Source organism: Chelonia mydas, chromosome 26, assembly GCF_015237465.2.
Source record: "Chelonia mydas isolate rCheMyd1 chromosome 26, rCheMyd1.pri.v2, whole genome shotgun sequence".
NCBI lineage: Eukaryota > Metazoa > Chordata > Testudines > Cheloniidae > Chelonia > Chelonia mydas.
The window spans coordinates 8472152-8496097 of NC_057859.1; the positions used below are offsets into that span (position 1 = coordinate 8472152).

The following is a 23946-nucleotide window of genomic DNA, read 5'->3' on the forward strand; positions in this document are numbered from 1 at the left end:
TGTTGGACAATGCTACCACCTGCTTCAGAGGAAGGCTCAAGAATCTGTCCAGTAGGCAAATTATAAGCTTCCCTAGGAGCAGATTTGATTTCTTCCAAACCCCTGTTAGTTAGAGGTTGGTTTATTCTCTGATGCAGGAGAGAATATAACTTATTCAAATCTCTTGTTGTCTAGCCTTACTATTCTAACTCTGCATGTTCTCACCATCCATATAAATCTCTAATGTTTTTTTTTGTAAATCCCGTTAAGTTCTTGGCTTCAACAGTGTTCTGCGGTCACGTGTTCTGCAGACTAAATGTTTCCCCCAGAAATCATGTCATGGTGCAAAAGGAAGACCACACAGAGTGAAATCTGATAGAAAAAAAGCCATACATCATGATGATGTCAAAATGGACTACTAACAACAGAGTCCTCCTCTTCAAGAAAATCAGAAAGGCAAATGTTGCACCTACAGACAGTAATAAAATGTTACAAGGTTAAGCTAAAAGCACAGCGAAGCAGCAGCAGAAACCTGCAAAGCTGCGACAGCTAAGGTAAATAAAATCATACATAATGATGCAAGGATGGTGAACCTACGGGCTGCATATTTCCCTAAACATAATGAATGAGAGCTATTTTCAGAAGCCACAAGAGCCGAGCAAGCAGACCTTCCATGGGTTTAACATGCAAGCACTCTCTCAAAGAAAGCTGTCATCAGGCAAAGATAAATATTTCAGCCTAGAAGAAAACTCCCTTTCCCTAGTCAATGATGAAAGAACGTAATCTGAGGAGCTTAACCTTTGTGTTCAATGAGATCAATGACAAGAACATGATTGTGGCCAAGAATACCTTTTGCAGTTGTGGTATGGGTCATAGGCTGAAAAAAGGCAGTTAGACTGTAGGAAGATATGGTCTAATGGTCTTAACACAAGGCTAAGAGTCAAAAGCTTCAGAACTAGGCTCCACCACCAATTTCCTTTGGGCAAGTTACTTAACCCAAGATGGACACCAGCACCCGGAAACTCCAAGAAAAAAGATAATGAACTAACTTTGAAGGTTCTTCTGCCTATCTAACTATTCCATGTTAACAGCTTTTGCGAATGTTACTGTTAAAAGGACATACTAGTTGCTCCCAGTTACATCCCAGATGAATTGGGACCCTGTCAAGGTTCCTTCCCCACTCTGAACTCTAGGGTACAGATGTGGGGACCTGCATGAAAACCTCCTCAGCTTACTTTTACCAGCTTAGGTTAAAACTTCCCCAAGGTACAAAATTATTTTACCCTTGGATTTCCACTGCCACCACCAAACTTTATCTGGGTTTACTGGGAAACGTAGTTTGGACAAGTCTTTCCCCCCAAAATCCTCCCAACCCTTGCACCCCACTTCCTGGGGAAGGTTTGGTAAAAATCGTCACCAATTTGCATAGGTGACCACAGACCCAAACCCTTGGATCCTAGAACAATGAAAAAGCATTCAGTTTTCTTACAAGAAGACTTTTAATAGAAGTAAACGAATCACCTCTGTAAAATCAGGATGGTAGATAGCTTACAGGGTAATTAGATTCAAAACATAGAGAATCCCTCTAGGCAAAACATTAAGTTACAAAAAAGACACACAGACAGGAATATTCATTCTATTCAGCACAGCTATTTTCTCAGCCATTTAAAGAAATCATAATCTAACACATACCTAGCTAGATTACTTACTAAGTTCTAAGACTCCATTCCTGTTCTGGCCCCGGCCAAAGCATCAGACAGACAGACACAGACCCTCCTCCCAGCTTTTGAAAGTATCTTGACTCCTCATTGGTCATTTTGGTCAGGTGCCAGCGAGGTTACCTTTAGCTTCTTAACCCTTTACAGGTGAGAGGATTTTTCCTCTGGCCAGGAGGGATTTTAAAGGGGTTTACCCTTCCCTTTATATTTATGACAGACCCTATGAACACGTGTATTTATTCTTGGGACAACTAGGCCGTTTCTTTTTAAAACTTTCAGTGTTGTCAACTCTTGTTATTTTAATCACAAGTCTTGCGGTATTTGGCATTTTTCGTAAAATCCCTATTTCTGGAATCATGCGAGAATCTCAGTTTTCAAGCTCTTCTCTGCAATCATAACGTGAAAACATGAATCCTCAAGGCTCTAACACCACAAAGCCAACAAAAAGAAGCCCCAATGTATTATTTTATTTAAAAGTTCAGGCTTTCAGGGGGGTCCTGACGCATGGTTTTTTTTATGTTTGTTTTGTCCAGACTGCTTCCATCTGTGCTGTCATCTGATGAACAGAACTGAATGATCTATCCCAATGCATCAATACTGCAACTACCATCATCTTATACAGTGCAATGTGCAGAGATGGACCTGAACCACAATCAAAAACTCCCTCAAACTTTGGGGTGTTCAGACCTAGGTTTTATTTTAACCCTTTGCAGATATAGGAACCAAATCAACTTTCCCCAAAGTTTAAGGGTTGTTTTGACCCAGGGTTCTGGCTAACGTCTATCTCAGTGCAGCCAGAAATTTCAGAAGTGCTCATTGCCCATAACTGGGGATGAATTTTCAGAATCAGGTCTCTCCCATTTAGGCACCAATATAAATGGCCAGCACATTGGGTACTAAATGCTTTTGAACATCTGGCTGTAAATTGTAACAGTGGTTGCTAAACACTTAAAAAACCTGGAGCCAGATCTTCAACCCCTGTAAAGCGCTGGAGCTCAATTGAAGTAAATGGTTCTACAACAATTTCTTAGAGTCCATAACGGCTTATTTTGGTGCCTAAATGGGAGCTGAGCAGTTATGAAAACCCAGCCCAGCCCTACGGTCACTCCAACTAGTTATCTTTGCCCACGCCCATCTCTGGAACTGGACTATCTTTCCATTTTACAGCTCACCTCTATTTTTCTGACTAGAGAATCAAACCAAGTCTCCTGCCCAATACACAAGATAACCAGTAAAGTCAGCTTTTGGATAAATACGTTTGTACTGTGTTGGAAAACAAGTATCTTGTCTGAACACTTAAGTATATAAAGCAAGCAAGGTGACGATGATTTTCTCTGGCTGAGTCAGACCGAAGCTTCACAAAATGCAGGAGACATCCACGACATATAGCTTCCCAGCCATTTCTTTCTTATCCGGACACACTGATCAGGGATTTTATTTGGATTATAATGTAACATCCACAACCACCTTGCCCCTGCAGTGTCTCATTAAATCTGCTCTGTTTCTTCTCTTTAATACAGTCTGTTCTCTCTGTCAGGAACAAAGCCAAGTCTCAAAGTAATGAATAAAAGGGAACATCCCCAAAAGAGGAGAGATTCATCACATGGGCTGCTATTGAGCTTTTTGTACTGTAACCCAAACCCGCTAAAAGAGGACTAGTAGCACAAACCAGTGACAATCATTCCTTTGAAGCTGCTGGTATAATGTCAATGCGGGACTGCCTATCATGGGGTTTACTACTCACCACTGAGGCACCCGTGCGTGGCTCATCTCGGGATTAGCTCTCGACCAGTTGGACACTCCCTGTTTCGGTCTCTCTCAAGTCGACTGTTCCCTCTTAGTAACTCAGGCTGCTTCCTCTTCATGGCTTAGTCCTCAGGCTGGGTAATTACAGTTCTCCGCTTCTGGGGTATCAAAGTCCCACCGGATGATCTGTCTCAGGCAATCTTTCGTTCCACAGCCCAGACTATGCCACTTCCCCAGTGGCTGGTAGGGAAACCCAGGTCAGCCATTCATTCTGGGTTCCAGCTCAGGGACCCTTCGCCCCAGTGATCACGGTTTAGCCAATGTCAGGCCCTGTCTCTGTTTCCCTGGGTTTTTCCTACCTTTCTTTCTCTGTCTTCAGGCCTATCCCACTACAGCCTCCTCTGCGCCCTGTGGCTACTTCACCCTCTCTGGGGTTCTTGCCAGGCAGGATGGAGGGTTTACGCCCTCTTAAGACTCCTCATCTCAACTCCCCTCTGCTCTAGGGACTGACTGCAGAGTTCCTTCCTGAAACCCCTTCTTACTTTTCACTTCCTAGTTTTATACCAGCTCAGCCTGCCCCTGCCCAGCTGGACTTCACCATCAGGCAGCTTATCAGCTTTGACTCTCTTGCAGGTGCAACCGGCCACAGGTTTAATTGGCTCTTTTAATTCACTCAGATCTCGTGCGGGGTAGACACCCCGTCACACTGTCCACAAGGTTTTCTGCAGTCTCGTACGGTGTCAATGTGAAAATGCAGTACTTGTAGAAAAGCACCTGCATGCTCAACGTATAGAGTCACTAAAGGTGAAGGAAATCCTCTTCCAAGGAGAGGGCCAGCATATAACCCACATATCAACAAAGTCCCACTTCAGTGACGCATATGCTTTGTGCTGGCCCTCGGAGTTGGGGGAGGAGAGGGTGAATTTCACTCCAAGGCCTTGAATAAGCAAAGCGTGTACAGGCCTCTGAAGTCAAGAGGACTTAACTCAGTGCTTAAAGTGAAGCAAGCACTTGCATGCTTTGCTGAATTGGGACCTGTCTATGGTTGAGCCACTTGCAACTCATACTTTACTAACTCAAAAAGCTTCCTCATTCCCATGAGCCACTAAAGCTACAATATATGACTGTGAGCCAGTTTTCTCTCTCTCTCTTGCACGTGAATCCATAAAATAGGCAGCTGCTTTTAAACTCCACCTACAGTGATAAGGGTAACGACAGGGCCAGCTCCAGGGGCCAAAAGTCAAGCAGGCCAGCAACTGCCCTGACCTGCGTAGTGTCACTGATACACACAGATACAGAGCCACATGCTCTGTGCGACTGTCTGAGCCAGACAGAACACAGCTTCCTCGTCAAATCAGACAGGGAAACCTGCAACACTGGCAGTCAGCAAAGCTACCTTTCGGACTCGTAAGCAGAGCCAATTTGATCCAGGCGTCATGGAGAGAGAGAGAAATTTATGGTGCCCACCAAGTCATTTATTTTTCACGGCGTCGCTTTTCTGACCATAACTACGTTTTAAATGGTAACGGAAGAGAGCTGGCGAGGTTGTGAAATTAAAATGAAAAAAGCCCGAGGGCTTCTTTTCCCTCCTTCACTGACCAAACATGTTAAAAAAGTACTAGAAGTGATGTAGAAATAACAGGCAACGAAGAAATTTCATCATGCCTTATCTATGGTGGCTGCCAAACAATATGGTACCCTATGCACCTCTCTAATTTTAGCAAGAAACAATGACTAACAGAGAGTTGGTGCACCAGTAGGGGTTGTGGGGCGGGAGGATTAAGAATAGTTATTCCAGCACTGATTGAGCGTATTGTGGATAAAGACTGGAGCTAGACAGCCCAATTCTGATCTCACTGGCACCAGGTTACACTGAGGCAGCTCCACTGACATCAGAATTACTCCTGATTTACACCCATGAGAGATCAGAATCAAGCCTGTTTGGCACCGGGCCAGCTTCTGCTCTCTGTTGATGTAGTTAGTCCAGATTTACAAACAGCGTAAAGGGACAAACTCCCCCCCCGTCCCCACATACCCCCCTGCAGTCTGTTCCTTAAATCTTACAGAGCCGCTCTCTTTCATCCCTGCTTGTGTTGTCGTTGAAAGCCTTGTTGAGAATTTTGCACACTGCTCCATGTGTTTGATTTCAAATTGATACTAGAAAATTCTACACTCATTCCTCTTCTTCCAGCCAACCAAATGGCATTGTTGCTCTCTACTCCGCTCCTTCAGCCAACACCACCCTCATCACTGCTGATCTTGGTGCAAGAACCTTCTCCTCTGCCATGCTTAGCATCTGGACCTCACATCCATTGTTACGCAATTAAAAGCACCCCTTTTTCTCCATTGCCACTCTCTTCTTGGCCATTACATATTATCTAATTCTGTAAGGCATTTGGGAATGCAGTCCCTATGGAAGGAGCTATGTATACAGCTCGCATTGTAACGTATCCCATTTAATGGTAAGTTGGCTGACTTTCTATAGTATGTATACAAATAAAAAAGGTCCAAAGGGACCAAGAACCACCACTTGGGACACATACAGAACATTTCACTACTCAAAATATAGTGTCATTAATTAAAGCTACAACACAATCCCTTATCAGTTAGGGAGGCGTTATCCTCATAGTATAGTGGAGATGACAGTAAGTGACTTCCATAAGATCACACAGCACATCAGGAATAGGAAGACACCAAGGTACACTTTCCTGAAGCTTTGGTGGGAAGTTCGAAAGTCTAGGTCACACGTATACACCCCGACATACCTATCTGCTTCAAGGGATATCGACAAAGAGGGAGGAAAGTCAGGAAGGAAGGAGGTAAAGAATAAAGACACCGTTCTATTACCCTATTGATGGCCAAGGGTTAAACTCATCCAATAAAACTAATCAAGAGCCGGAGTTGTCAACTCTGTTTGGTCCTCGGGCAACGACGTAAAGAAATAATTATGGGGAGTTTGATGTGCTTTAATGGTCAGTGCTCAGATGATACTGACTGCTGCTCTGAGGATGATTTAGGGGCATGTTCTCTCACTTTCTTAAAAAGGAAACATCCAGACTTCCTATATAAATCAAAAACGTTAGAGAGGGTAAGAGAAGCAGAGGCCGAGCGGTACTGTAAATCAAGAACTGCCATGAAGGAATCCAAGCTGAAGGTGTAGTTCCTAGTTTCTGTGCACACATACGAAAGAGGTGCACCTGTAGAGCCCCTCTGGAAAGCAGGCACATGCTAAGTAATAGCTTGCATTTAGAGAGAACCTTTCATTCTGAAGAACTACAAGATGTCGGGTCCACAAAGGTATTTAGGCATCTAGCTCCCACTGAAATCAATGGGTGAGGCACCTTAAACCTTTGTGAATCCCTCCCCAAGTGCCTTACTGATTTTATATAGATAGGGATCACTCATCCATCAATGAAAGTACAGCCATCTATACAATGGAACATGAGAGACGTTCCCTGCAAAGCCGTGCAACAGATTGAGGGGGGAAAACACAGGGAGTGGAGGAATGCATTGGACACCCTACTTGGATTTTTTTCAGAGTCGCAGCCGTGTTAGTCTGTGTCCGCCAAAAGAAAAGGAGTGCTCGTGGCACCTTAGAGACTAACCAATTTAGTTGAGCATAAGCTTTCGTGAGCTACAGCTCACTTCACTGCATGCATCCGATGAAGTGAGCTGTAGCTCATGAAAGCTTATTCCTACTTGAATTATTCATCTGTAATAGCTCTTGCAACTGACTGATTGCCTTTGTTTAGTTCTCACTTCTATCCAGTCTATCAGAGAGTCTTGCCATGCTATTGTGACACCACGGTGCCAATTTCCCTACCCTGAGTCCTTTATTTTTATTTTATTTATTTATTTATTGGCATGGGGTTTTCTGTTTAAAGAGTACCAAGCAAGAAAAAAAAAATCCCCAGTGTGAGAGTTGATTGGCTCCCGGTATGATCTGAGGCAGCAATTGTATATTTTGTCTAATTAAGATGAGGCTGCTGCTTCTTTGCGGGTTTCACGGATACTGAATTTATTGATGTAGCGTTACACAGCATTCTAGAATGATAAAATATAGCTGGCACAGAAGCCAAAGGCACCCGCAGCTGAAAACTGGAAAATGCACGAACAGAGATGGATCCGGTTTCAGATAAGCATCCGTGCCTCTCACTAAGCCAAGAGGTAACAGCATGTGCTTCAGTCCATCCCTGTTCAGCAAAGCACTCAAAACACATGCTTAAGTCCTAGTGATTTCCTGAATAGGGAACGCTTCCCTAGATCGAGACCCACGTTTGGGGAGGTCAAATCCAACATCTGCTCATTCGCCCCGCAAGGATACTGCGATGTTATAATGGTAACAAAGCCAAAGCACGAGTTTCTTGTCATCCACATCATTTAAAAGCTATTACTTCCTCAAGCTCAGCAACCTCCCATGCAGTTGGAACCCCTATTGATCAAGATAGTCCGCTATGGATTGAGTAATGAGGACCACCCCTTGCTGAATCAGTGGTAACCGTTCAGCCACATACCGTCAGGGGAGGAAATACGGTTGCCAACAACTCTTAGGGCAGCTTACATTTGCAGCTGATCTTATAGCTCACTCCTGTGAGGAGCTTCAGTATCATTACATCCAATTAGCAAATGGGGAAGCTAAGATATAGTGAGGTGAATGACTTAAGGTCACAGTGTCATTTGGTTGTAGTGCAGGCAATAGAATCCAGGAGTTCTGCTTCTGACTGAAACCATTTCCCTTCTCGTAGCTGCACCTCTGTCCCACATATGTAGCATTTGCTTATCTCTCTCCCAGAGCTACAATGAGTCAGATAAGCCAATGGAACGCTTCCGAAAAATACACACAAAGAGTCTACCTGGGCAGCTCCTAACTCAGTTGCTTTGGATACTGGACAGATTGTTTTTTTAAACCATGAGAGCATTAAACAAGAGAAACTAAAAGGGGTTTTCCAGAAGATAATCACAATCATTTTATAGATTCCTAACAAACTGCAGGTCTGGCTCCAGGGCTGTATAGAAATATGCCAAAAGAAATATGGAAACATATTCCCCTGCTTGATACTATTTAGTTATTGAGCTCTCTTTTATGGCCAGTTGTTGGGTGAAGAGAAGGAACTCCCAGTTCTCATTAGTTGTTGTTTCACATATTTCTCCTGCTAAACTCTGGAACCTTTAAGGACGAGTCAGCCTGGGTTAAAGAAGCTAAAGCACAGAGCTTGTGACCAACTCTACCACTAAACGTCACTACCATAATGTAGACCTCATCCCTGATTTTTACATGTACATAACCGTAAGCACATGATCATCTCATGGACACTAATGGGATTGGTGTTTTGGGGGGCAGGGATAGTTCAGTGGGTTGAGCATTGGCCTTCGAAACCCAGGGTTGTGAGTTCAATGCTTGAGGGGGCCATTTCGGGATCTAGAGCAAAAATTGGGGGATTGGTCCTGCTTTGAGCAGGGGGTTGGACTAGATGACCTCCTGAGGTTCCTTCCAACCCTGCTATTCTATGATCTCTCACTTGGTTAAGTTTAAGCATGTGCGTAAGTGTTTGCAGGATCATAGCTTAGGACAACATGGTCAGTAACAGCCTCTAATTTTGGGTGCCCAACTGGAGGCTCCCCGAGTGCCTGATTTTTCACAGTTTGGAGCACCCACAATGACATCTTATGTCACTTGAAGCTGCAGTGCTGAGCGCTTCTGAAAATTGGGCCCAAAGGATCCATTTGGGCAGCTAAGGTCCCCCAGATAGTGAACGCTACACACCTTTGGCTTTCCTCGAGAACTATCTCGGTTGTCTCAGCTGGCATTCAATCACTGTGAATACAATTACACTCCTTAAGTCTAACTTGTGGAGCTTCTGATAGAACTCTGTTTACCTGTCTCAGTTTTCTGGTTCCTCCTGGCTCGGGTTACACATACCCCATTTCAAAGGCAATGAACCTTTTTAACTCAACAAGACAGTCAATGGTAATAGCACTGAGATAGGAGTGTTTATATAATTTCAGCAAGAGAGTGCGTGGTCCTTGGAGGAATAATATGGCATGGTTCTGCCTTGAAGAATTTACAGTCTAAGAGGCCCAATTCCACAAACCTGACTCATATGAGTAGCCCCCATCAGAGTAAAAAAGAAAAACAAAAATCTCCCATACAAAAAGCCAAAGGTTCCTGAACTGTATAATGGAAGCTGATTGCAACTTAGATTAGAAAGCAGTAACTATCTCTCTCCATCATGATGACCTGAGGTGGAACTCCCCAAATCCAGAACAGTTTGAATTTGGACCTAAGGTTTGGGCTTATGTCATGTACACACACACACACACTCCCCCAATAGCCATGGACAGCGTTTGTTACCAGAAATATAAGACGCCACTCTTCTCTTTAACGTTTGATGCGTTACTTTGCATAAGGTCACTGAGAACGTGTCACCTTGTGTTGCAGCCTATTAGGAGCTGACATGTTGCGACACTACAAGATACGGTTTAACAAAACAATGCTATTGTTCATGTTCAGTCCAGCCTGTGCTTGCCATGGATGCTGATTATCTTTGAGATTTAGGAAAACTGCTGTGATACATTACTTGACAAACAAGATTAAAATCCCCGAAGTTCTTCATTGTTTCCACTTGCTCCCAGGCATTAAAAGTGCCTCATCACATTAACTGAAATTCCATTAATTTCTTCTAGCCGCTGAGTGGATCTTTGGCCCAATGATTTTTAAATAAGAATCTTACACCTTATTGTACATGTTAGACACTTTTCTTGACCCACGCTCATGGGGGCATGCCTCTTTTCAAAGTTGGCAAAGTACACTGAACTCTAAGGTGCACCCTGTACACAACAGCCTCAGATGCGAGTTGTAGTGATGTAAGTACAAATGAAAGCCAAAAGTAACAAGTGTTACCAGATTTTCCCGTTACTTTGGGGTACGTTCATTTATTAGGGTTACTCTCTGGGGGGTGGGGTTCTGTACTTCTATCAATGTACTGCTTGTGTCACTTGTGTTCTCATCTGGAGCTCTACTTCTCCCTGCTGCAAGTTCCCTCCCAAAGGGGCTATCCTGCAGGACCTAGGTTCCTCAGGGCTGGGTTCCTCCAGCCCCAGAATCAGATGAACACACGCACATTAACAGAGCGTGTCTGAGAGGACAGGGTTAATCAGCACTCCCAGGCTGACCCCTCATATGTCCCTGGACTCAGCAGGCTGGGTCGAGCAGCACTTCCAAACTGCCACCTTCCTATGCCCCAGGTTCAGCACGTCCCTATCCCCACTTTCACGTTACAATTGTTCTGGTAATAACCCACTTGATGAGAAAACCCCACGGGATTTTTGGGCGCTGCAGGGAGCTTTAGCTTTGGTATGAGGAGCATTGCTGGAGACAGGGACAGGGACAGAAGCAACCAGCTTAACCGTGAAAATTATTTATTACCAGGTAAAAAGAAAAGGAGGACTTGTGGCACCTTAGAGACTAACCAATTTATTTGAGCATGAGCTTTCGTGAGCTACAGCTCACTTCATCGGATGCATACTGTGGAAATCGCAGAAGACATTATATACACAGACACCATGATATATATGTCTATATATATATATACATATATATATATATATATATATATATATAGACATATATGATATATAGTCTATATATATGATATATAATGTCTATATATATGTGTGTATATATATATATATATATATATATATATATATGTGTGTGTATATAATGTCTATATATATGTATATAATATATATAATGTCTTCTGCGATTTCCACAGTATGCATCCGATGAAGTGAGCTGTAGCTCACGAAAGCTCATGCTCAAATAAATTGGTTAGTCTCTAAGGTGCCACAAGTCCTCCTTTTCTTTTTGCGAATACAGACTAACACGGCTGTTACTCTGAAATCTATTACCAGGTAATAACCATACAAGGGGAGCCCAATGAACAAAAGAGGTATAATATTAAATCTAACTTACATTTGATTACAAAAGTCAGATTTAGAAAACTATAACTGATCACACAAGTCAGGGTCAGAAGGCTATACCTAAAGAGGGGGGTGGGTTCTCACCACTCCGTGAAGCTTGAATCGATCAGGGTTCTCCGGTGGTGGTGGTGGTAGCTGAGGGTCTGGAGTGCTGGAGACAGGCAGAGCCCCCGGCACAATCAGTCAGGAGAAGATCAAGTCTCAGTGAAAGTGATGCAGATTTTGGATCCAGGCATCAGGCACTTAGCTTGAGCATGGGAAAGGGTTTTTGTAGGGAAAGAAGAATGGTTCAAGGGAGAACACTAGATTTGTTTATGGGTAAACTGATGGCTCAAGGGAGTATACCAAAGTTGTTTTGTTCAGGTAGACAGTAGGAACTGATCATTCTTGGCTATGGGCGGTGTTCCTTCGAGGGAGCTCACAATGCAATGAGGCAGCTTCAGTATTTTGGATACCAATAAAGGATTTATTACTAGAATTGGTCTGATAACTACTGAGCTGGGTGTGTGCAGGTGTGCGTTCATTAATATCTGGAGCAGTGATCCCCCATCAGGCAGTGCTTCCTTGTTTTTCTAGACCCAGAGTTCAGTGCGGTTCTTGCCTAGGAATCTTTGTTCTCCAATCTGTATTCTAATGGGGATGCCTCCCTGTCCGATCTTCAATGCAAATGAGGCTAGGATAGTTTCCTTAATTCTGTCACCCTTGTCCAGAGGTGTTTAGGAGAGTCTCCCACTGCCTTTTCATTGCTTTTTGTAAGTCTTTCTTCTGATCAGCTTTGGTTCAAGCAGAGGCTGAGGGGCAGAAGGTCTTTCGTAAGTCAGACAGGCTGGACGCCGTGCCCTGCTTCCCCAAGAACACAGAGCTGATCGGTAACAGAAGGCCAGAAAGTTACCATCCACAAGATGGGGGAAAATCAAGTCTGTTTTTTTTTGTCTGCTAATTACTATCTTTGCTACTTTGATATAAAAATTCAGTGCAAGATTCCAACTTTTGCCTGGTGGCTGAAGAATTAACTCAGCAGGTAACTGTGCTCCAACATGCTGTGTTCTCTTGTTGCAAATTGCTTCAAGGATCAAAACAGAAAAAGGAGACATGATGTGGAGGAAACCTCCAAAGTTTTTGAAGTTTTGCTCGACTTTGGATATGTGCCCTGAAGTTTGGATGCTTTTTGGAGCCGAGGGTTCGCTGGCTGAACTCATATGTCTGCAAAACTGGGCAGGAAACTCTCATCCAGCTACGTCCCCCACACCATGTGATTTCTAGTAACACCCGGCTTTTTAATTATTCTGCAAATATTGTTGGAAGATAGCATCTCATGCTGCTGTATTACTTTCAGTTCTGATCCCAGATGGGAAGCACAGAAAAAGAATCCATTGTACAGAGAGTAAGCAGTAGGTTTCTATGGTGGCAACCAAGATTTTTCAACGCCTAGTGAAGTATGGCTCCAAAAACAATAAGACACCAGTTGCTGCTCTGAAGATCTTACAGTCCAGACAGACAAAGAGTTGGTGATAGGAGTCAGAGTAGCAGCCGTGTTAGTCTGTATCCGCAAAAAGAAAAGGAGTACTCGTGGCACCTTGGAGGCTAATAAATGTATTTGAGCATAAGCTTTCGTGAGCTACAGCTCACTTCATCGGATGCACTCACGAAAGCTTATGCTCAAATAAATTTGTTAGTCTCTAAGGTGCCACTAGTACTTTTTTTTTTTTTTTGTGATAGGAGTATCATTAATCCCATTTACAAGATGAAGAAATAAATGAGATTAACTGACTTGGCCAAGGTCACATAGGAAAGGGGTGAGAGCCAAGAATTGAACAAACCAATCCAGTGCCTAAACCAGAAATTCCTGAGCCCTATGTAGAACTCCTAAGTAACCTAACACATATTGTAGTTATATAACCAACCTAATTAGTCTTGTAATGCATCCATTGAACCTATGCCTAGAGACAAATCAATTTTTTTTCAAGTGTTTCAGATTCAAGATTGTGATTTTGGAGGTAACAAACTGGAAAGGGACGCATTTTCTAGTTATAAGTTGAACGTTGCCAACATTTTGTCAGACTGTTCCATTGAGATTTTGATCCAAGATGGCAAAAGTTCCATGAAGAAACTGATCTGGTAGGATATCTGCCATTCAGGATGAATAAAAAATCTTGTGAGATCAGCAGACCTCAAGAGGCTGTTTGACATCAAATCCCTTGAAATCAGCTCACCGGGTTTTGGTGCCATTGAACCTGCATCTAAATTTGAGCCCTGATCCAGGTCACACCTAAACCCTATCAAATCCAGATGCTAATATTAGTTTCTCACCCCCATTTATGATTTAATTTGAACCAATTCACTCATAGCTACCAAGAGAGTCTGCCGTGGTGAACTTTAACATCTCAGTCATAAGCGGTGCAAGCACTAAGGAGTAATCAAGGATATTCTTCTCTCTGCTAATGCTCCTCTTAGGCTGCAGTGGATTAGTTAGAAATAATTAAAAATATGAGATGCCATTAGGGATATAATTCATGTTGGGGAACACATAAATCATAGAGTGAGATCGATACACAGTATAATGAAATACATACATTATATAATTTAAAAAACACCATTCTTAAAATAATCTTGGGGTTGGGACACACAAAGAAGAAAGGCTAAGGGTTCCAAACAATCAAGCTCACCTTTGTTCTGTGGATGCTGCATTTGAGTAAACTGACTACAACCGTATCTAGCCTCTAGCTGATAAAGGCAACCCTTAAAGCTCCATGCAACCTAAGGCCTTGTCTACACTACCAAGTTTTGTCTCCAAAAACTGCCTTTTGGTGACAAAACAGCCAAAGCATACACACTACAAAGGGACTTCTGAAGCGAAAAATGCCCACTTTTGGCAACAAAAAGCTTCCACCCCTACCAGAGACTTTGGCCTTTTCCCCTCCCTTTATTGCTGACAAAGAGCCAGCGTAGCCACTGCTGATCGTTCTTCCGACAGAACTGTCGTCTGCCAGTACCCCACAATGCCTGCCCTGATTGCTCTGCTCAGTGGTTTGATCTCTGCTGCCCTGCAGGCATGCGCCCCTCCCCTTTCAAAGCTCCGGGAAGTACCTGTGTGCTGCTCTGTCTGGGGAACAAAGAGCAAATCACTGGAATGCTCCTGTTCTGCCCTGCGCTAGGAACATAGCAGCAGTCAGGGGTAGGGGGACAGACTGCTGGGCTGTTTTGCCATTCCTCAGCAGGGAGAGCTCACTCATGATGCTCCTCTCGGCAGCTGAGGGGGCTGTGGGAGAACTCGGAGAGAATCCCAAGATGCACAGCGATCAGCTCTTCCTTCCCACAACACTGCACTGTGGGATACATACCCACAGTGCATTGCTCACCCTGTCGATGATGTTGTCCCCAATGGGAACGTGATCTGTCGACAGAGGGAGCAAGTGTGAACACCCTTTGGCAATTTTTTTGTTTTGTTGAGTTTTGGGTGTCGACATAAGTTTTATGAACATAACTTGGCAGTGTAGACAAGCCCTAAAATCAAATCAGACATCAAATGGCATGCCCAAAATCTCCCTTCTTCCCATGGGCATCAATGTGGAGGCCTTCAGGTCAAATGCAATCAGATCCATCCAAATGATGGAGGACAAGTTCATCGCTCACCATCTCTCCTCATCCCAACGCACGGGCCCAGCGATTAGTGCTCCTTTCTCGGCTGCCATAAAGGCAACATACAGCACAGCGTGGTTACCACGTTCTCCACACTTGCACCTCAGCAGGTTATGATGGATCATCAACATGCCTACGTCTGAGCCACTGAAATTCAACCAGTTTGGACTAGTGTGGTCGGAGCAGGGGGCTGGGAGAGCCAGGGTTCTAGTTTCACGTGTTGCTATAGGTTTAGACAAAGCACATCTCTCTGTGCCTCTGCTTCCCATCACTAAAGTGGGGGATAACATCCCTGCTAGGTAGATGTTACATGTATGGGTGGTCACACATTTTCCATCCAATTTTTTTTTAAGGAAAAATTTGCATTTTGACGATATATTTTTCGATGAAAAGGGTCTACTCCTTTTCTTTTTTTGCTTCTTTTCTGGTTCCATTTTTTTTGACAAAAATGAAAATAAAGTGTTGGTTTTTTCTGCAGTTTTCAGACTTTTTTTGTGTGTTTTAAGTTTTTGATGGAAAAAAACCTAAAGTTTCTGTGGGGGGGGGAAATAATTCTGACCAGATATAGATATGAAATGCTCATATTAATTAACCTCTCTACAGTTCCCACAGTGCAATGCAAGTCCAAAGCATTTGTAATTTATGCAATAATGAAACCATTGGAGGGCGGATCGGTCGCATGATTCATCAGAATTATTATTGCCTCGTTATACAGAGCCACAGGCATGCCTGGCATTTCACAGACAGATAAAAGATGCTTTGCCCCCAGGAGCAGCAAGAATGCATCATGCTGACCCCCACATATGGAGCTAGCAATTAGCACCGAAGTAAGTATTGAAAAATTATCCCATTGAATGCAATTTTCACATCAGCAGAATTGTTTTATTGAGTATTTTAACCACTCAGCTGTTACACACATTTCTTCACTCAATCGCTCAATGTTACCTCTAGGACTAAGCCACAAATGTCTAGTTATCGCACAATGCGCTGTGATGTAGGGGTTTCAGCATTTGGCTCCATCTATCTTTGGTAATTATATGGCCCCCATTACTACAGTGTGAGTGCCTCAGAATCTTCCATGTATTTATCCTCACAATACCTGTTAAGTATAGAATGAAGCATTATTACTCCTGTTTTACAGATGGGGAATCGAGGCACACCAGAGACTAAGTGACTTGCGCAGGGTTACACAGGAAGTACGTAACACAGCAGAGACTCGAATCCAGGTCTCCTATGACCCAGACTAGTGTCCTAATCACTGGGCTTTCCTCTTTTCTTTCTAGTTTGATGTGGAGGGAGGAGCACTGACTTCTTTTGACAGAGCAACTTTCCAGCCACCTTTCTGGTTTGCAACGAAGCAACTGTTTGCAGCCAAAACTATGCTAGACTAAACATGGGCCCAGGAGGTGGCATTTGGGACTGGATTCAGGTCACATATGTATTAATATTGTTATTAAGGGAACACTTTCTGCCAAAGATTTCAAAGCTCTTTACAAAGGAGGGCCATTTTGCAGGTCACAAAACTCAGACACAAAGAGGTTAAATGGTTTCTTCATGGCAAATCAGTATGTGGATATACTCATTCCAGGATACGTGTGCCTTATGTCACTTGGGAAGGGTCTTAAGGGAAACTGAAAAAAAAAAAAGCCACTCATACTTAGGGTGGCCAGATAGCAAGTATGAAAAATTGGGACGGTGGAGGGTCATAACTGACTATATAAGTCCAAGCCCTGAATATCGGGACTGTCCCTAAAAACTTGGGACATCTGGTCATCCTACCCATACTAGAATGAGAATGGTCATAACAGGATGGGGTGTTACATGAACATAACAACAATGCTGGTATAGTAGGTAAAACTTTTCCATGTAGACAAGCCGATAGTAAGAAATGATCTTTGACCCAAACTATTTCCATTTTCTAAACTGACAAGACAGAGGTGAAATGACTTTCCCCAAGATCATACAGCAGGTTAGTTGCAGATCTGGGAACAGAACCCAGCTTCCAATCCAATGCCCCATTGACAGACCACACTGCCTCTTATCTGGACAGCGGAAGCATAGCACACCTCCTCACACCATGCTGCGGTATTGCTTGAACCATGGCTCCTAAAAGGTTATTACGATCTGTTATATTGTTAGCTCTCTGGGGCAGAGACTGCATTATTCTGTTTGTGCAGTGACCCGTGCAATGGAGCCCCATTCTCAGTTGATTCTTAATCATGTTTTTTGCAGTTGTGCACAAGGGTCGGGGGGCGGGGAGGGGGGAAGCCATTTACTGAATCAACAAAAAATCACATTCTACTATACCCTGGAGGTGTCTCATCCAATTTCTGAATATCCCTGACCCAGCTAAAGCATAAAGCAGTGTTGCTGGAGGCCACGGACAGTGTGCTCAGGCCCTGAGGAAAGTGGCGTTTTGGGCAAAGTTGCTATTTTATTTGGGTCGTTAAAAAGAGGAACAAGACAGGGGTTGAATTAAAGAGGGGAGAAAAAGTTAAAACCGCGGGAAGAAGCTTGAAGAGATCATTTAGACTGTATTTTTAACCTTGTTTTATGTACCAGCTTTTTATTTTATAACCTAATACTGCACTCGCTATATAAAAACACAGCTGGACCATCATAACAAGGCTATAAAGCATCTCAAAAATGATCTCTTCTAAAGAGAGTATCCATCATACGGGCATCGCTTCCCGAATAGATGATGCCCATATGTTTCTATATAAAGTCCAATTTCGAAGGGGAAAAATGAATTGCACTCAAGCTGTTGACTTGCAGCCAGTGCTCAGCTCAGAAGGCTTTAGTATAGCCAAGGTGTTCAACTCTTTTTCTTAGAAGGGTCACTGAGCCTTAGTTACAGAACTGCCGTGTGGTACAGAGGACAGAGCACTAGACTGGGAGTCAGGAGCCCTGGGTTCTTGTGCCTGGCTCTGCTATTCATCTGCGGTGTGACCTTGGGCAAGTTTCTCCTCTGTGCCCATTTCCCTTCCCATCCTTGGTGTGTCTTGTCTATGAAACGGTAAGGTTTTGCAATGTGTTTGTACAGCACCTAACTCAACTGGGGCTTCTAAGCCGTACCTTAAGATGAATATGAATAAATAGAGGCCACTATTTTGTATTTTGGGGGCTCCATATTGTGGGATGCTGCGTCCGCAGCTCCTTAAGAGGTGCCAAGCAGGCATGATTTGTCACATTGCCCCCAATCAGTATTGGGTGAAATACTGCCTGTATTCATGTCATATACATCTGCATTTCATTAGATGAGATATTCTTTTAGAGACAAAACATATGTGTATTTGCATATTGTGTACAATATTTGAGGTAGAAGTGGCCTGTTTTTGTTTCTTTGGCAGAATAAGTTTGAGCAAAATGGCATAGCTCCTTGGCCCAATATGTTCTGATGTTATTTTGATTCCTCAAGCTCTCTCAGTCAAACATTCGGAGAAGAAATATGCTTTCCTTTTTTTAGTGGTTTCCAGGTAGAGTTTTCACTTAGGAAAGTTAATCTGAATTAACTTCCACCCAGGACACATCACGTGATCCATTGTCTACAGCCAAGCCCTAAGATAGAACCACATTTGCTCCAATCCCTCAGACAGAGACAAACACCTACAAGATCTTTATCAAGCATTCTTAAAACTACAATACCCACCTGGGGAAGGGAGGAAACAGATTGACAGAGCGAGATGGGTACCCAGAAGTCACCTACTACAGGACAGGCACAACAAGGAAAACAACAGAACACCACTGGCCATCACGTACAACCCCCAGCTAAGGCCTCTCCAGCACATCATCAACAATCTACAACCTATCCTAGAAAATGACCCCTCACTCTCACAGACCTTGGGAGGCAGGCCAGTCCTCGCTTACAGACAGCCCCCCAACCTGAAGCAAATACTCACCAGCAACTACACACCGCACCACAGAAACACTAACCCAGGAACCAATCCCTGTAACAAACCCCATTGCCTACTCTGTCCCCATAACTACTCTCATGACACCATCAGAGGATCCAACCACATCAGCCACACCATTAGGGGCTCAGTCACCTGCACATCTACCAATGTGATACATGCCATCATGTGCCAGCAATGCCCCTCTACCATGTACATTGGCTAAACCAGACAGTCTCTACGTAAAAGAATAAATGGACCTAAATCAGACATCAGGAACGGCAACACACAAAAGCCAATAGGAGAACACTTCAATCTTCCTGGACATTCAATAACAGATTTAAAAGTAGCCATCTTTCAACAACAAAAACGTCAGAAACAGACTTCAAAAAGAAACTGCAGAGCTACAATTCATCTGCAGACTTAACACCATTAATTTGGGCTTGAACAGGGACTGGAAGTGGCTGGCTCACTACAAAAGCTGTTTTCCCTCTCTTGGTATCCACACCTCTTCATCAATTGTTGGGAGTGGACCACATCCACTCTAACTAAACTGAACTTGTCAACACTGGTCCTCCACTTGTAAGGTAATTCCCTTCTCTTCATGTGCCAGTATATCTATGCCTGTGTCTGTAATTTGCACTCCATGCATCTGAAGAGGTGGGGGTTTTTTTTACGCACGAAAGCTTATGGCCAAATAAATCTGTTAGTCTTTAAGGTGCCACCGGACTCCTCGTTGTTAATCTGAATTAACCACAGGAATGAATTTAAAGTGGTTTAGTTAAACCACATTAAATGGTTGTTATGGGTGCTCTGATTCAGAAAAGAAGTGGCCTTAATTCACCTTAGTTTAAACCAAATTAAGGCCACTTTAATTCTGAACAAGAGCGTCCACAACAGCCGTTTAATTTGGTTTAACTAAACCACTTGAAATTCATTTCTGTGGTTAATTTGGTTTAATTTTCCTGAGTGTCCCTGTGTAGACAAAGGCTTAGGCTGGAAGCTGTTCAGGGCAGGGACTCATCTTTTTTTCCAAGTTTGTACAGCGCCTAGCACAATGGGGCCCTGGTCGACGAGTAGAGCTCTTAGCTGCTACTACAGTACAAATATCAACAACAATTACATACCAGCGGGGCCAAAAGAACTGGCTAGGTCCTGTTTAATGTACACATGGTATAAATGTACACAAATAAACCCATAAAGCCAGGCCACTCTCCAAAAGGAAGGGTCCAATCCCCTTACTGGTCTCAGTCAGAAGCCATCGCTTCCCACAGGTAGCTTCCTATCCCTGCCATTAATACACCTATTTGCAAAAAATCTCTCTCCCCCCATCCATCTACTTTAAGGACATTGGCAGCTGCTGAATGCTGGCTGTTCTGGCCCACAAAGGGGAGGGAGAGAGAGAGAGAGAAAGTGCTGTGGAGGTAATTACATGTGATCTATTTTTTTCCCCCCTGGGTTGTCTGGAGATAGTGCTGTAGCACATAATGTACTTCAAATTGCTGGAGTGAAGCCACATAGTAAATGACGCGGTCACCTAATACATTGAAAAAACAAGGTGTGGCTGAAAGAGCCGAAAGAGCACACCGTGGTTATGCAGAGAGCTGTGGAAAACTTGGATGTGATGCACAAGGTGGGTTTGTATGATGCTGTTTTTATTAGGGCTGATTTAGGGACCTCCCCATAATCCATGTTTCACTTGGAGTTTCAGAGGTTTCCTTGCTTTGGTTTTAAAGGTATTTCTATTCTAATAGCATTAGCTGCACTTACAGTGAGCCAGATCCTTAGCTCGTGTAAATCTGTGTAGCTCCATTGGTGTCCCCAGGAGGTGGGGAATTCATCCATAGACCTAGCTCCCACCTCTCAGGGAGGTTGATTGACTATATCAATGCAATTTGATTGACTATATCAATGGACTATATCTCTTCCATCACTATAACAAATATCTGCACTGCAGGGGCACAGCTCAAGTTGCATCGCTGCAGTGTTTCTCGTCTAGACAGACCGCTAGGTGCTACCATGAAACAAACAAATCAGACCACCACCACCACCACGGGAGCAGCAGTAATTCAAGACCGGAGTAATGAAGCTTGCACGATCACTCGTAATGCTGTACTTGTCCCGGGGACAAACGTCTCCAGGACTGTACACCTACTGAGTCCAAGAACTCAAGAAATCATAAACCAGAAATCATAATAGGACAAGACTTGTTTAAAGAAAAAAATTTTTTTTCAAGCAACATATTTTGGGTTCTTTTTATTTCCTTTCTGGGTTTTGGACCTTCAGGGGGCATTCGGGTCACATTTTCAAGCTTCTCCCCACCCCCAAATCACTAGGGTTAGAAACTTCCATAAAAAAGTAAGTTGATATTCTCACATATTCATGATTCCAGAAGCTGAGTCTTTAACAGAAAACACCAAATACTATGAGGTTTGGCAATATTGGAATTGTCTCTCAGAGCAAGAAATTCATTCCTAAATAGGATGACCAGATGTCCTGTTTTTAAAAGGGACCGTCCCATTTTTGGGGACTTTTTCTTATATAGGCACCCATTATCCCCCACCGCCGTCCCGTTTTCTCCACAGTTGCTATCTGGCAACCCTATTCCTAAAGAAGGAAAGTTTAGTTTAAAAAAGGACCAGAAAAGAAAGCAACATAATTGACTGAGTTTACCATCACGTTCTCTGAAATAATCTCACAAATCAATTCCCTTCCGATGAACTAATAGCATGAAAACGGGAAATTGTGCTGGGTCTTCCAGCTGGCAGGATCCAATAGGTTATCAATTGAAAGGATATTTGTATTTCTCCCAGTGCACCTATAGGAGCTACCCTGTCTTCGTTAAGCCTGCTTTTTGATTACTGAAATAGCAACAGCTCGGAAAATATTCATCTGTTTCCTATATGTAAATAGTAAAAGAAGAGCAAAATGCCCTCCTCAAGAAATGAACTCAAAATATGAAGCATTAAGAGGAAAAGATAGACAAGATGGGTGAGGTACTAACTTTTATTGGGACAACTTCTGCTGGGAGAGTTAGTCCAATAAAAGATATGACCTCACCCACTTCTCTCTCTAATATCCTGGGACCAACATGGCTACAACTACGCTTCATACAATCAGAGGAAAAGAAAGGAATTTTGGACTCAAAAGGCACAAAGATAGAAACAAAACTAAATGAAATCAATTAGAAAGGCAACCAATTATATGGGAAAATTAATCACGTCCCAGATATTTGGACTAAGAAAACTGCATTGGGAAGGTTTTCGGTACACCTGAGAAATGTAAACACTATTGCCTACCTTAATATTGTAGATAGAAAGGGACCCATTGAAGCTGAAAGAACGTGGATAAGAAGAACCTCTTAATTCTGCACATATCTATGTAACAATTCTTGGTTAGGGACTCAGCTGGTGTCAACAGAAGCTTCATTGATTTCCCTGGAGCTACTCCCATTAGGCTGGGAGGAAATTTTCAGCCAAAACCTTTTTTCCACTAAAACAATGCAGGTTCCAACTGACTGAAAGTCTTCATGAATTTGCATCCAATTCACCAAATTGTTTTGATCGAACAAAAAAAAATCTGAAAAAAAAAACCCTTCAAAACGTTTCATCTTGAAAATGTCAAAATGAAGTATTTTGATGTTTTGATACCAAATGATTTTTCGTTTGGAAATTTACTTCAACTTTGTTTCTTAAAAGATTATAAAAACTCAAAAAATGAAACAAAAGGTTTTGGTTTGGGTCAAATGAAACATTTGTTTCACAAAATACACAAAATACATTTGTTGATCTTTTTTAGTTCCCCCCCCCCCCCCCCCCCCCAAAATAAAATAAATAAATAAATAATGCAGGTTGACCCACAAGTTTTCCCCATCCCCCTGCAATTTTTTCTGTTCAGCCAGCAAACTGAAAAACTCCCCCAGTTATTCATACAGCTCCATACACCAGTGGATGATCTGGATTCCTGGATCTGGATCTATTTCCGCATAAACAGGCACTTCACAGACAATGGCTTTGTGTAATTGATGGTGGCCAGCAAGAAAAAAATCCAAGACTTTTTGTTCAAAACCACAAGACCTTATCCCTTAGCTAGGGATGAGTCTCTCCATTAACTTCACTAGTATTAGATCCTAGAGAGAAACCAATCCTTGTTTAACAATCATCACAAGAAATGGCGGGCATTGGGGTGGAAGGATTTTAAATGATACAGAACAAGACCTTGGCCATGTTCTTTCAAGTCATTAGGAAGTTTCTGAAGTATTCCACAAAGTTTCATTAGATCCTGATGTCCTGAAATTTCATGTGTGAAATTTAAAATGATTCATGCTTGGACAATGCAAATTGTAGGAGCCATGCAGAGGACACCTCTGTGAGCGGCAGCCCAGGGAAAAAAAGTCTCCTGAAGAACTCTAATACGCTGTGTTACTGGAGCAAGACAAACCTGACTGACAGGGAATGGAAAGCGATCTAGAAGATAGAGCAGTGGGACTAAGAATAGGTGCCCAATTTATGAGCCCTTAACTCCATAGTTAGCCACCTAGATAAAAGAGGACCGATTTTTCAGAGACACTCAATACCTGCAGCCCCCATTGACTTCAGTGGAACTTAGCACCTCTGGAAAAATCACAGAGAACAAGCGCACACCCTTGAAATATCTGCAGTTTTGGCTAGTTCTTATTGTCCCCAAACAAGCTCTCCCATCATCAGTAACAGGAATTGTATTAGAAAATTCTAAAGCACTGTACTGACACCTAAATCTGGTCAGAACTTTTTTTCAAAGAAACATTGTTTGTTGGAAAACAGATTTGCTGAGTTTCTGTTTCAGTGAAATTTTGGGCAGGAAGGTTTCTTGGGATGGAATTACTAGTTCAAACGAGAGAGCACGCTCCACCACAGAATAAGCAATAGCCGGATGGTTAGAGCAATAACGAGCTCTATCTGATTTGCAGCAGGGTCCTGACCTGGGTCTCCTAGATTTTGAGTGATGGCCCT

The 23946-nt window shown here is 43.0% G+C and overlaps 1 long non-coding RNA gene across 2 annotated transcripts in view; it reads right to left on the bottom strand.

The window, feature by feature from the left end:
* Positions 1 to 23946, bottom strand: part of LOC122463882 — a 398090-nt gene that overhangs the window by 302142 nt on the left and 72002 nt on the right. The gene's annotated exons all lie outside the window — the stretch shown is intronic.